Source organism: Schistocerca gregaria, chromosome 8 (genome assembly GCF_023897955.1).
Source record: "Schistocerca gregaria isolate iqSchGreg1 chromosome 8, iqSchGreg1.2, whole genome shotgun sequence".
Classification (NCBI taxonomy): domain Eukaryota; kingdom Metazoa; phylum Arthropoda; class Insecta; order Orthoptera; family Acrididae; genus Schistocerca; species Schistocerca gregaria.
Window position 1 is genome coordinate 380,801,063 of NC_064927.1, and position 12,447 is coordinate 380,813,509.

Genomic DNA, 12,447 nt, shown 5'->3' on the forward strand with positions numbered 1-12,447 from the left:
ATGATCAAACCTACCAGTAACAAATCTAGCAGCCCGCCTCAGAATTGCTTCTATGTCCTCTCTTAATCCGACATGATACGGATCCCAAACGCTCGAGCAGTACTGAAGAATAGGTCGTATTAGTGTTTTATAAGCGGTCTCCTTTACAGATGAACCACATCTTCCCAAAATTCTACCGACGAACCGAAGACTACTATCCGCCTTCCCCACAACTGCCATTACATGCTTGTCCCACTTCATATCGCTCTGCAATGTTACGCCCAAATATTTAATCGACGTGACAGTGTCAAGCGCTACACTACTAATGGAGTATTGGATAGTGAGCCTTAGCTCGGATAGCTTAAAATGATGAATGTGGTCTGCAAAGGTATCACTTGAGACCCTGCAGGGCACTTCGTCGATCGTAAATAACTGTTGCAATGTGTTTGGTCCACCATGGCACTGGCCAGAGAGAGTGGTCCTGTAGGAAGAGGGATAGCAGTTCCAGCAGCGTGGGTGATTGCATCGGAAACCTCTCCCACAACGTTGTGGATGCCGTCTGAAAGAGAGGGGATGACGGTGATGGCAGAGGTATACAACTGCACGTCAACTCTTCGAAGATCCCAACATAATAAGAGGTTTGTGGGGTGGTGACAAGGAAATGGTAGGGTCACCAGAAAATGGACACTGTCACAAAGATCGTCGTGCAGTAGCCATTGTAATGAAGTCACGAGACTGGGGGAAAAGATCGTATGGCTGATAACCAAAAAGGTACCAGGGCGGCACAAAAGTCTGTAGGAGCGACGTAATTGAGGAGACACAGATCAAGATCAGAAACAAGCTGGCCAGTCAGAAGACCCATACCATATGAAATGGTACATACCCACAAGGCTCAGCGCACAATGAAATCCCCAAGAAAGGAAGATGGGGGTGGAGAAGGTGTTTGGATTAAAATGGTTATCTCAAGGTAAGTAAATGCCCTGCTGGAAGTAAATAAACATTAAAACTGGTTATTGGCGGGGTCGTTTGCACTCGCACTGCTATTGCTTCCATGTATGTCCGCTGGGTGACGACACCTGTGCTAAAATACACACATCCCTCCAGACACTCTCTTGGAGTCAGTATGATTCTGAAGGAATGCACGGTAACCTCAAAGACTTGGAAAACGGTTATCAGTGAAGTGAGTTTCTTGGAGTGCAGCACAGATCGCAGAACAATAGGAAGTAGTAGTTGCAGCTCGCAGTGATAAACCATGCTTTTGACCTTGTCTAGAAGCGAATATCCCTCAAAAGCAAGGATGAATGCGCCAGCGTCAACCTTGTCGTCTAGTTGGTCACGATGTACACAGAGTGTAAAGAGGACCCGTCCCCTCTGTGTGTTCGCGTAGTTCTTCATCCATCTGCAGCCTTAGGTCTCGGTCAAAAATTAATTGCTGAACCATGTATTAGATCTTATGGGTGCTACAGTTACAGGTACATCACCCAGTTGTATACGAAAGAGTAGCACCTGGAGGCCCATGAGCGGCTTTATGATTATTGCACACTATCAGTAATTATTACTTGGTCATGAGCTCATAAAGCAGCCATATATATAGCGATACTTACATTGTGAATGTAGTTCTTATCCTTGTCTGCCAGATTCTGTGACACAAATAAAAACTAAAACGTAAAGGAAGCACTGCACTTTCCGTAAATTTAACTCTGGTTTCTGTTCAAATCTCCATTTCCTGCATCGCCAGTTTTTAATCTCTGTACATGATTTTCTTGTATTGTATTCCAGGTAAATTCCATTACTCCAGACATATATTAACTACATGCAAATGTATATTTCACAAATGGGAGCTGAGTTAATTCCTGACGTTCTCGATATCTTCTTCATTAACTGGCTATATGAAAATGCGCAAGTGTACCTGCATGCCAGCGAATAAAATTTCATTCATGCAACATCACTGTTTCAAGCCGTTCATTTTCCATTTTTGTATAACGTGTCTGCACAAGGGCAACGGCCTTGCCGCAGTGGATACACCGGTTCACGTGAGATCACCGAAGTTAGGCGCTGTTGGGCGTGGCCGGCACATGGATGGGTGACCATCCAGCCGCCCTGCGCTGTTGCCATTTTTTTCGGGGTACACTCAGCCTCGTGATGCCGATTGAGGAGCTACTCGTCCGAATAGTAGCGGCTTCGGTCAAGAACACCATCATAACGACCGGGAGAGCGGTGTGCTGACCACACGCCCCTCCTATCCGCATCCTCCTCCGAGGATGACACGGCGGTCGGATGGTACCGGTAGGCCACTCGTGACCTGAAGACGGATTGCTTTGTCTTCACAATAAAAGAAAAGTATTTATTTAATGTTCGAAGCCGAAAAACACCGGCATATATGAAAGTCCACCCATTAGAATTATTCAAAAGATCGTTCATAAATTGAAGTAGTTAGTAATGTGGCAGACGAACAACAAACTTCGACTCCATCACTACTCCCTGTCAGAATTACAGATCGATACTCGACTGTGCTTTCGTAAAGTTTATTCATTAATACAAAATCCATGGCGCTGTTAACACGCAGTCTCGATTCGTTACACACGGTGGAAGTCGTAAAGAAATTAACTCACTGCCATTGAAATACTATCATTGCTGTAGGAAGACGCTTCTGAAATTTTATAATTTTATTATTAATAAAAACACTGTCTTTTGTGGACAATGTTCAGGCATTTATGCCGAATGTAGCCCTAAAGTAAAACTTCGACAGTTAAGACGAATTGCGAAGACATTCACATCATACTGAATATTTAAATTTACAATGAATGTACCAATCGCCGGCCGGTGTGGCCGAGCGGTTCCAGGCGCTTCAGTCTGGAATCGCGCGACCGCTACGGTCGCAGGTTCGAATCCTGCCGCGGGCATGGATGTGTGTGATATCCTTACGTTAGTTAGGTTTACTTAGTTCTAAGTTTTAGGGGACTGATGACCTCAGATGTTAAGTCCCTAGTGCTGAGCCATTTGAACCATTTTGTACCAATCCTTTAGCAACGTGAATGCGGCATCATTACGTTCACTAGCAAAGTGCTATCAGACATCGAGATCCGCACATTAGTTTCACTTATTTACAATTTTGCCTGCTGTGGATGATGTGGTAGTCTTGCTTCTTGATGCTAAATGCCTCCGGCACTGCATTGATATTTATTTCCTCTCTCCTATTATTCCGGACTTTGGACTGACATTGCACGAGTTATCTATATTTGTTTACATTCATGAGTGACATGATATTAGATAGACTCATAAACACACATACAGCTGTGATATATTATCGCTTGTCCTCGTGCTAATTCATTTTACGTTTCGAATCGCGGAAAAGCAAAGAGTTTCGTTCAGTATCTACAAAAATACAGATTTGTGAATGCGCAATGAATGGAGGCTTCAGCATACTGTTGTACGTTTGAGAACAGTATCATTGTAAAAAGAGAAAGTGCGGGCACAACAAATTGGAAATAAGCAGAGATTTATCATTCAGAGATTTTATTTCATTTTGACATGTATTGTCTCCTGTAGGAATAGGAAACATTTTCTTAAACAATCTCTGTCAACACTTTAACACTGAAAACTAAACTGGGCGAGTATTGCTCAAAACTATTAGCTATTCATTTAAAATTCATTGGCAGTGATGTAGACGGTAACATTCACAACTGGCAAGTTTTCAGCCAATCCGAAGTGTTAGGAACTGTGCACAGAAATAGGTTTGCTCGTCTCTTGCGCAGTTTCCCTCATTTATAGCCCATTTTTATCCATGGGCCGTGCATCATATGAATGCCGACTACACTATGAAGAACGAACATCGCAGTTGTTTTCATTCTCAGAACAACCGACAGGTCTAAGGAGCAACTAGTAACAATCGGTTTCTGAGCTGTGCAATAAAGGTTTTCTTCTGAAAGAATTCTAAAATGTTAACTGTTCCTTCAGCCCAATTCCACCAAAGTAAACCAAGTGAATTTTTATAATACTCCCTCAGAACTCCGTATTACTGGGTGTGTAATGGAGAATGAGATTTTCACTCTGGTAGAGCACTTGCCCGCGAAAGGTAAAGGTCCCGATTTCGAATCTCGGTCCGCCACACAATTTTATCTGCCAGGAAGTTTCATGTATGTATAATTTTTGACGCGTTGGAACTTGTAAGTAGGCTGTTTAGGTTTTCTTATTGGTAAAGCGCTTAGCGCTCGATATGAAAAATCACTGGGTGTGCTGTGCGCAGTCTGTGTTTAGTTTGCATTGTTGTCTGCCATTGTAGTGTTGGGCAGCAGCAGCTGGATGCTAACAGCGCGTAGCGTTGCGCAGTTGGAGGTGAGCCGCCAGCAGTGGTGGACTTGGGGAGAGAGATGGCGGAGTTTTGAAATTTGTAAGAATTGGTGTCATGAACTGCTATATATATTATGACTAGTGAGGTAAATACATTGTTTGTTCTCTATTAAAACCTTTCATTTGCTAACTGTGCCTCAGTAGTTAGTGACTTCCGTAGTTTGAATCTTTTATTTAGTTGGCAGTAGTGGCGCTCGCTGTGTTGCAGTAGCTTGAGTAACGAAGATTTTTGTGAGGTAAGTGATTTGTGAAACGTATAGGTTAATGTTAGTCAGGGCCATTCTTTCGTAGGGATTTTTGGAAGTCAGATTGCGTTGCGCTAAAGATATTGTGTGTCAGTTTAAGCACAGTCGTGTATAATTTTCTCAAGGGGACGCTTCAAACTGAGCTACCAAATTTAACAGACCTACAGGGCGACAATTATTGAACTGTGTGAAATAAAATCATCGCAACTTCTGAACGTTCAAACTGCATCACGGGAATTAGTATACGCATACATAGTCTGGTTTAGCGACGAAACATACTTTCATTTGGATGGGTTCATCAATAAACAAAACTGGAGAATTTGGGGGACTGAGAATCCGCATTTCGCGATCAAGAAGTCTCTTCACCCTCTACGGGTGACTGTGTGGTGTGCAATGTACAGTCAAAAATGTACATGTCGTGTGACTGGGGCCTCCCGTCGGGTAGACCGTTCGCCGGGTGCAAGTCTTTCGATTTGACACCACTTTGGCGACTTGCGCGTCAATGGGGATGAAATGATGATGATTAGGACAACACAACACCCAGTCCCGGAGCGGAGAATACCTCCGACCCAACCGGAAATCGAACCCAGGCCCTTAGGATTGGCATTTTGTCGCGCCGACCACTCAGCTACCGGGGGCGGACAGTCACGGAATAATCGATGGGATTTTCCTTGATGGCACGGTGACTACCGAACGGTACTTGAAGGTTTTGGAAGGTAACTTCATCTCCATTATCCAAAGTGACCCTCATTTCGACAAGATGTGGTTCATGGGAGGAGCTCGACCCCTTCGAAGCAGGAAAGTGTTTGATGTCATGGAGGAGAACTATGGGGAGCGCATTCTGACTCTTGGGTACCCAGAGGCCACTGGAATAGGCCTGGATTGGCAGCCGTATTCTCCGGCTCTGAACACGTGCGACCCCTTTTTGTGGGGCTATAATAAAGACAACGTGTACAACAGTAAACTCAAAACCATTGCTGAGCTGAAAACAGCCATTCAGAAGGTCATCAAAAGCATCGATGTCCCGACACCTCGGTGAGTCATGCAGAATTTCGCAATTCGTCTGCGCGCCACATCGTCGCCAATGATAGCAGGCACATCGAACATGTCATAACCTAAATCCGAATATCTGAAGTAACATTTACATGTTGAATGCACGCCGCAGTTGGTAACTAATTTAGGTTTTTTTTCATATAGTTCAACAATTGTAACCGTGTATAAACAACTGACAGCCAGTTTAGGCCAAACCTGTATGCTTGGTTCCAATAATATTTTGTTTCATTCTGGAAAAAGAATCACCATCACAGTAAATTCGGAAACTGAAGTAGAGGAATAGCATGAAAGAAAAGAACAACAGGAAAGCAAAAATAAATTAAATAAAACCACACTGCCCAAAACATATAACTGAGTTTTGTAGCCTTAGACTGTTTAAATTCTGGACTCACAGACAATATCCTAACACTCGAAGGGCGACAATAATGATTCTTCTATCGAACTTGGCAAGAACCGTACAAGTCAAAATAGTTGCTGGGTATCGTCTATGTCAACCGCATGGGAAAGTCTACCGGAATATAAACTGCCGCCTTGTGTACACGCTTCGCAAGTGCCAGAAATGGCTTGTGCTAAACAGAGAGCAGATCGAGGTGCAGAGGACTGTCTTGCTCAAGTCTCATATTTGCGTTCCTAACGAAAGGCACGTTCTGTTTGCGTTACTTCGGATAGACAGTCTTTCAAGAAATTTCGCACTGAATCAAATGTTACTGTTACCTAATTTTAAAATACAGCAAACGGTAATGTGGTTTTTCTGTAATTTACTATATTGTTGACAGGTTGCAGTCAACATTCTTGGGCACTTCACTATATGAAACGAAGTTTGTAATACATTAGTAAACTAAAATAAAGTAACATTTATTTTTACTCATGTGTCACGTTGTCTCTTTAGCAACCTTACGCGGCAAACAACGAGATCATTAGCAAACAGGAGATGTCACGAGCTTGTGAATTCGGATTCTTCCATCGGGGTATAAGCGAGTGGAATGCAAGGAAAGCAAATAATACTGTAGCAGTCATCCTCCGACAACAGCTTGTAGCGTATCAGTATACATTTAGTCGTCTAAATACCATAAATGTTCACTATTTTGATACTAAATAGTACGGTGAAAGACACCCGTACAAACTCAGTTCCCACCACGATAAGGGTAATTACATGTGTCCTGCAATACGATCTTTCAATACTGACGGCGACTTATACGTATCGAACTTGATGCACAGCTGACGGCGGGGGATGTGTTCTGTTATTTGTCCCCACCTCTGTGACAGAATGCTACGGTAATTCCCTTTGTAAGGCAATGCCGAAATTTTTTGCCTAGAGTGTACTAGTATTGTTTTTGTAGTATCCTTGTTCTTTAATACCTAACGTCAAAAAAAAAAAAAACACGAGTCAATAAAACAGAATATCAGAAGCCAACTGCGCTCCAGCTATGTATGGCGTAGAACACGGGCATCAGCATACCTTACCAATAATGCATTCACAGCATTGAGAACGCACAGCACTTTTTCAGCTCTATCACTTTTCTAGCTCTGACTATGTCTGAGCTCCGTGTTTACTGCGAATTTGTGTGAAGCACCACCTAAACATTAGCCTAATATTTTGTGCAAGTCTGCATTGCTCTAACAGCAACATTGCCGCACGCAGTTAATTACAGAAACAGGCTCCTTCCCGCAGCTACGTTACTTACCTCAGGACAGACAACTGCAGACAGCCAATAAAAAATTGGAGCTGTCAGAGCCCAGTGTTTGTTCCTAATCACATATAGCAGACGTCGGTCGGTAAATGAAACTTCACGACACTACTTTTGTAGGTTAAAAACAGCTCCTCATATCTCTGGCCACCTCGTACGATCAAATACTTCAAAAGACCGTTACCTTGGTCACGACAGGCGCGCTAGCGCCCTACTCACGTGTATTGCGGAATCAAGCGTTATTTCGATCAGGTTGTCAGTCGTGTGTTTACCGCCGCCTCCCCGCGGACGCTGAAAACCGGAGACTGCGGCTCGCCTGCTTTTGTCGGCCGTCACATGGCCAGCTGCGGGCTGTATCGATCACCGCAGACGAAGCAGTGACTGCCGCATCTCTATGACCGTAGTTCGCTGAATGCCCAGCAGGCGGCAGCGCCAGTGAGCCCTCTGCGATTCACCGCCGCCTCAACAGCAAGTCTTATTTTCAAACAAAAGATAAGCGCCCACTATTAGCTATCAAAAGCTTTTTAGCATCCATAGACCATAGCGACGTTTCTTCTGATTCTTTTTATTGGTGTCTAGTGTCGTACTATATAGCCAGCATTTTGTTGTGCAACTGTTATGTAACGTACAATAGCGATATTGGCTATCGGCTTTGACCAGTGACTGAAATGTATCAGAGGACGTAAACAACATAGCGACTATATAGGCCGTTGTACACGAACAAGTAATTTGGCGAACTTTCCAATGTTTGTCAAATATTAAATCACGTATGGCGCTGTTTGGCTCATTGTCAAATCAAATTTAGATCATTTTTGAGAGAAATTTCGCGAACTGATGGACATTGTTTGCGTTGATTTTTCGCTGCACATATGTAGCAAAAAAAGTGTTTCATTACAATTTATCTCATTGTATCGTGAGTTTGCACAACTAAGCAACTACGATCAAGGATTAAAACAAAATAGCACTGAAAACGGTAGAGCTGTATTTTACCAATAGGCAGGACGAGGTCAACAAGAAAATCGGTGTTCTGCGCACAATGTACAAGCAGGAGTCCAATAAAATTAAAAAAAACACGAAGCTCTCTGGTTCTTCCTTGGACCAAGTATGTATTCCCATGTTCTGAAATTTTATTAAACTGCCATTATGGGACCAAGCAGAAGAGAATAAATTTTCCTGTACTACTATCTTCTTTTTCAATGTGAGTGTGACGTAACTGCTATTAAAAGTCTGACTGTGCATTCTGAGACAGGCCAGTGTGGCCGAACGGTTCTAGGCGCTTCAGTCTGGAACCGTGCGACCGCTACGGTTGCAAGTTCGAATCCTGCCTCGGGCATGGGTGTATGTGATGTCCTTAGGTTAGTTAGGTTTAAGTAGTTCTAAGTTCTAGGGGACTGATGACCTCAGATGTTAAAACACATATTGCTCAGAGCCATTTGAACATTTTTTTTTTCATTCTGAGAAAGTTGATATAATCATCAGGTTCTGGGCTTAATATTTCCTTTAGCAGATTTTCTTGGCTAAGGGCGTGCTGAAAAGTATTTTTTTATCTGAAAACTCTTAAAGCATTTTAAGGGGGGTAGGACGTCTAACGAGCCGACTTGGAGCACGAGAGGCACCACAGGACATTTTAATTTCAACTGTCTATACTTTTACAAATAAATTCATAAAACTTTGTCAGCATGACCAGGAAGGGTTCAGGATTCACACTCATAGCAGTGGAAGTTCGACAACATAACAAATTTAATTTTTTTACGTGTGAAATTTCATCATTTTTTCACTTACTACTGGCTGCATTTGTTTGATATAGGTACACTTTTCTTCATAAGTAAGAGAGATTCTTCGATGGATTTTGCACAGCATACAAACCACACTTATGGGTGTATGAAACTGTAGAATTTATTTAATTAATGAAAAAATGGATGAGCTGTTACATTTTAAACTTCATGTTTAGAAAAAAACTCAAATTTTATAGTTAATTATCGCAATTATTACCACAGATTTTAATAGATATGGAAAATTCTAGAGTTTCATACACCTGTAAGTACGGTTCGCATGCTGTGCAAAATTCATCGGAGAATCTCTCTTAATTATGAAGAAAAATGTACCTATAGCAACAAATGCAGCCAATAGTAAGTGTAAAAATGATGAAATTACACATGTAACTAGATTATTTTGTTATGTTTTTGAAATTACACTATTGTGAGTGTGCCGGCAGATGTGGCCGAGCGGTTCTAGGCGCTACAGTCTGGAACCGCGCGACCGCTACTGTCGCAGGTTCGAATCCTGCCTCGGGCATGGATGTGTATGATGTCCTTAGGTTAGTTAGGTTTAAGTAGTTCTAAGTTCTATGGTTGACTGGAATACTCTCTTTCAAATTCTGAAGGTGGCAGGGGTAAAATACAGGGGGCGAAAGGCTATTTACAGTTTGTGTAGAAAGCAGATGGCAGTTATAAGAGTCGAGGGACATGAAAGAGAAGCAGTGGTTGGGAAGGGAGTGAGACGGGGTTGTAGCCCCTCCCCGATCCTATTCAATCTGTATATTGAGCAAGCAGTAAAGAAAAAAAAAAGGGAATTTGGAGTAGGTATTAAAGTCCATGGAGAAGAAATAAAAACTTTGAGGTTCGCCGATTACATTGTAATTCTGTCAGAGACGGCAAAGGGCTTGGAAGAGCAGCTGAATGGAATGGACAGTGTCTTGAAAGGAGGATATAAGATGAACATCAACAAAAGCAAAACAAGGATAATGGAATGTTGTCATATTAAATCGGGTGATGCTGAGGGAATTAGATTAGGAAATGAGACACTAAAAGTAGTAAAGGAGTTTTGCTATTTGGGGAGCAAAATAACTGATGATGGTCGAAATAGAGAGGAAATAAAATGTAGACTGGCAATGGCAAGGAAAGCGTTTCTGAAGAAAAGAAATTTGTTAACATCGAGTATAGATTTAAGTGTCATGAAGTCTTTCCCGAAAGTACCTGTATGGAGCGTAGCCATGTATGGAAGTAAAAACGTGGACGATAAATAGTTTAGACAAGAAAAGAATAGAAGCTTTCGAACTGTGGTGCTACAGAAGAATGCTGAAGATTAGATGGGGAGATCACATAACTAATGAGAAGGTATTGAATAGAATTGGGGAGAAGATGAGTTGGTGGCACAACTTGACCAGAAGAAGGGATCGGTTGGTAGGACATGTTCTGAGACATCAAGGGATCTCCAATTTAGTACTGGAGGGAAGCGTGGAGGGTAAAAATTGTAAAGGGAGACCAAGAGATGAATATACTAAGCAGATTCAGAAGGATGTAGGCTGCAGTAGGTACTGGGAGATGAAGAGCTTGCACAGGATAGAGTAGCATGGAGAGCTGCATCAAACCAGTCTCAGGACTGAAGACCACAACAACAACAAGTTCTATGGGACTGATGACCTCAAAAATTAAGTCCCATAGTGATCAGAGCCATTTTTTTTGTTGTGAGTGTGAATCCTGAATCCTTCTTGGCCTTGCCGACGAAGTCTATCAATTTATTTGTAAAACTATAGACAGTGAAAATGGCCTGTGGTGGCTCTCCTGCTCCAAGTCGGCCCGTTTGACGTCCTTCCTCCCTTTAGTAAAACAATCTTTGTTAACATTCAACAACTTTATTCTTCGTGTCTAACGTTTATTTCTGAACACAGTCACATTCAAATGAACACATTTCTCCCAATTAGAGGACAGTTTCTTGATACCGTCACTGTAGAATGTTTGACGCCTTGACGGAGCTACAACCTCACATTTGCTTGCACCGTGTCATCTCTATAAAACTTAAGTGCTCGAAAGTGTTCTTTCAGTTTTGGGAACAGATGAAAATCGAATGGGGTCAAGTCGGGACTGTATGGAGGATTATTGATGAAAGCGAACCAAAGACGTTGGATTGTCGCACATGTTTCTGGGCTCGTGGGCGTGCTCTGGCTTTGTAAGGCTGAAGAAGAGATTGCACATTGCGCGGCCGAACTTTTCGAATTCAGAATTTGATTACAGCACTGTTACTCATGCGCCAACATAGTTACGTTACACACTGCCATGTTACACGCTTCGAAGCTCTTTAGCGGCAGAGGGCTGTAAGTACACTACTGGCCATTAAAATTGCTACACCACGAAGATGACGTGCTAGCGACGCGAAATTTAACTGACAGGAAGAAGATGGTGTGATCTGCGAATGATTAGCTTTTCAGAGCATTCACACAAGGTTGGCGCCGGTGGCAACACGTACAACGTGCTGACATGAGGAAAGTTTCCAACCGATTTCTCATACACAAACAGCAGTTGACCGGCATTCCCTGGTGAAACGTTGTTGTGATGCCTCGTGTAACGAGGAGAAATGCGTACCATCACCTTTCCGACTTTGATAAAGGTCGCATTGTAGCCTATCGCGATTGCGGTTTATCGTATCGCCACATTGCTGCTCGCGTTGCTCTAGATCCAATGACTGTTAACAAAATATGGAATCGGTGTGTTCAGTAGGGTAATACGGAACGCCGTGCTGGATCCCGACGGCCTCGTATCACTAGCAGTCGAGATGACAATCATCTTATCCGCATGGCTATAACATATCGTGCAGTCACGTCTCGATCCCTGATTCAGCAGTTGGGGACGTTTGCAAGACAACAACCATCTGCACGAACAGTTCTACGTCGTTTAGAGCAGCATGGACTATCATCTGGGAGACCATGGCTGCGCTTACCCTTGATGCTGCATCACAGACAGAAGCGCGTGCGATGGTGTACTCAGCGACGAATATGGGTGCACGAGTGGCAAAACGTCATTTTTTCGGACGAATCCAGGTTCTGTTTACAGCATCATGACGGTCGCATCCGTATTTGGCGACATCACGGTGAACGCACATTGAAAGCGTGTATTCGTCATCGTCATACTGGCGTATCACCCTACGTGATGGTATGGGGTGCCATTGGTTACACGTCTCGGTCACCTCTTGTTCACATTGACGGCCCTTTGAACAGTGGACGTTACATTTCAGATGTCTTGCGACCCTTGGCTCTACCCTTCATTCGATCCCTGCGAAACCCTACATTTTAGCAGGATAATGCACGACCGCATGTTGGAGCCCCTGTACGGGCCTTTCTGGATTCAGAAAATGTT

The 12,447-nt window shown here is 43.0% G+C and overlaps 1 protein-coding gene across 2 annotated transcripts in view; it reads right to left on the minus strand.

The window, feature by feature from the left end:
* LOC126284612 (solute carrier family 35 member G1) overlaps positions 1 to 7,671 on the minus strand; it is a 461,728-nt gene extending 454,057 nt beyond the window's left edge. The window contains exon 1 of one of the 2 annotated variants that reach the window (XM_049983675.1): positions 7,535 to 7,671. The gene's annotated coding sequence lies outside the window, so the exon portion shown is untranslated. Of the gene's footprint in view, positions 1 to 7,312 lie in introns of both variants that reach the window. The other variant, XM_049983674.1, reaches the window with a different exon arrangement.
* Positions 7,672 to 12,447: the final 4,776 nt, after the last annotated feature.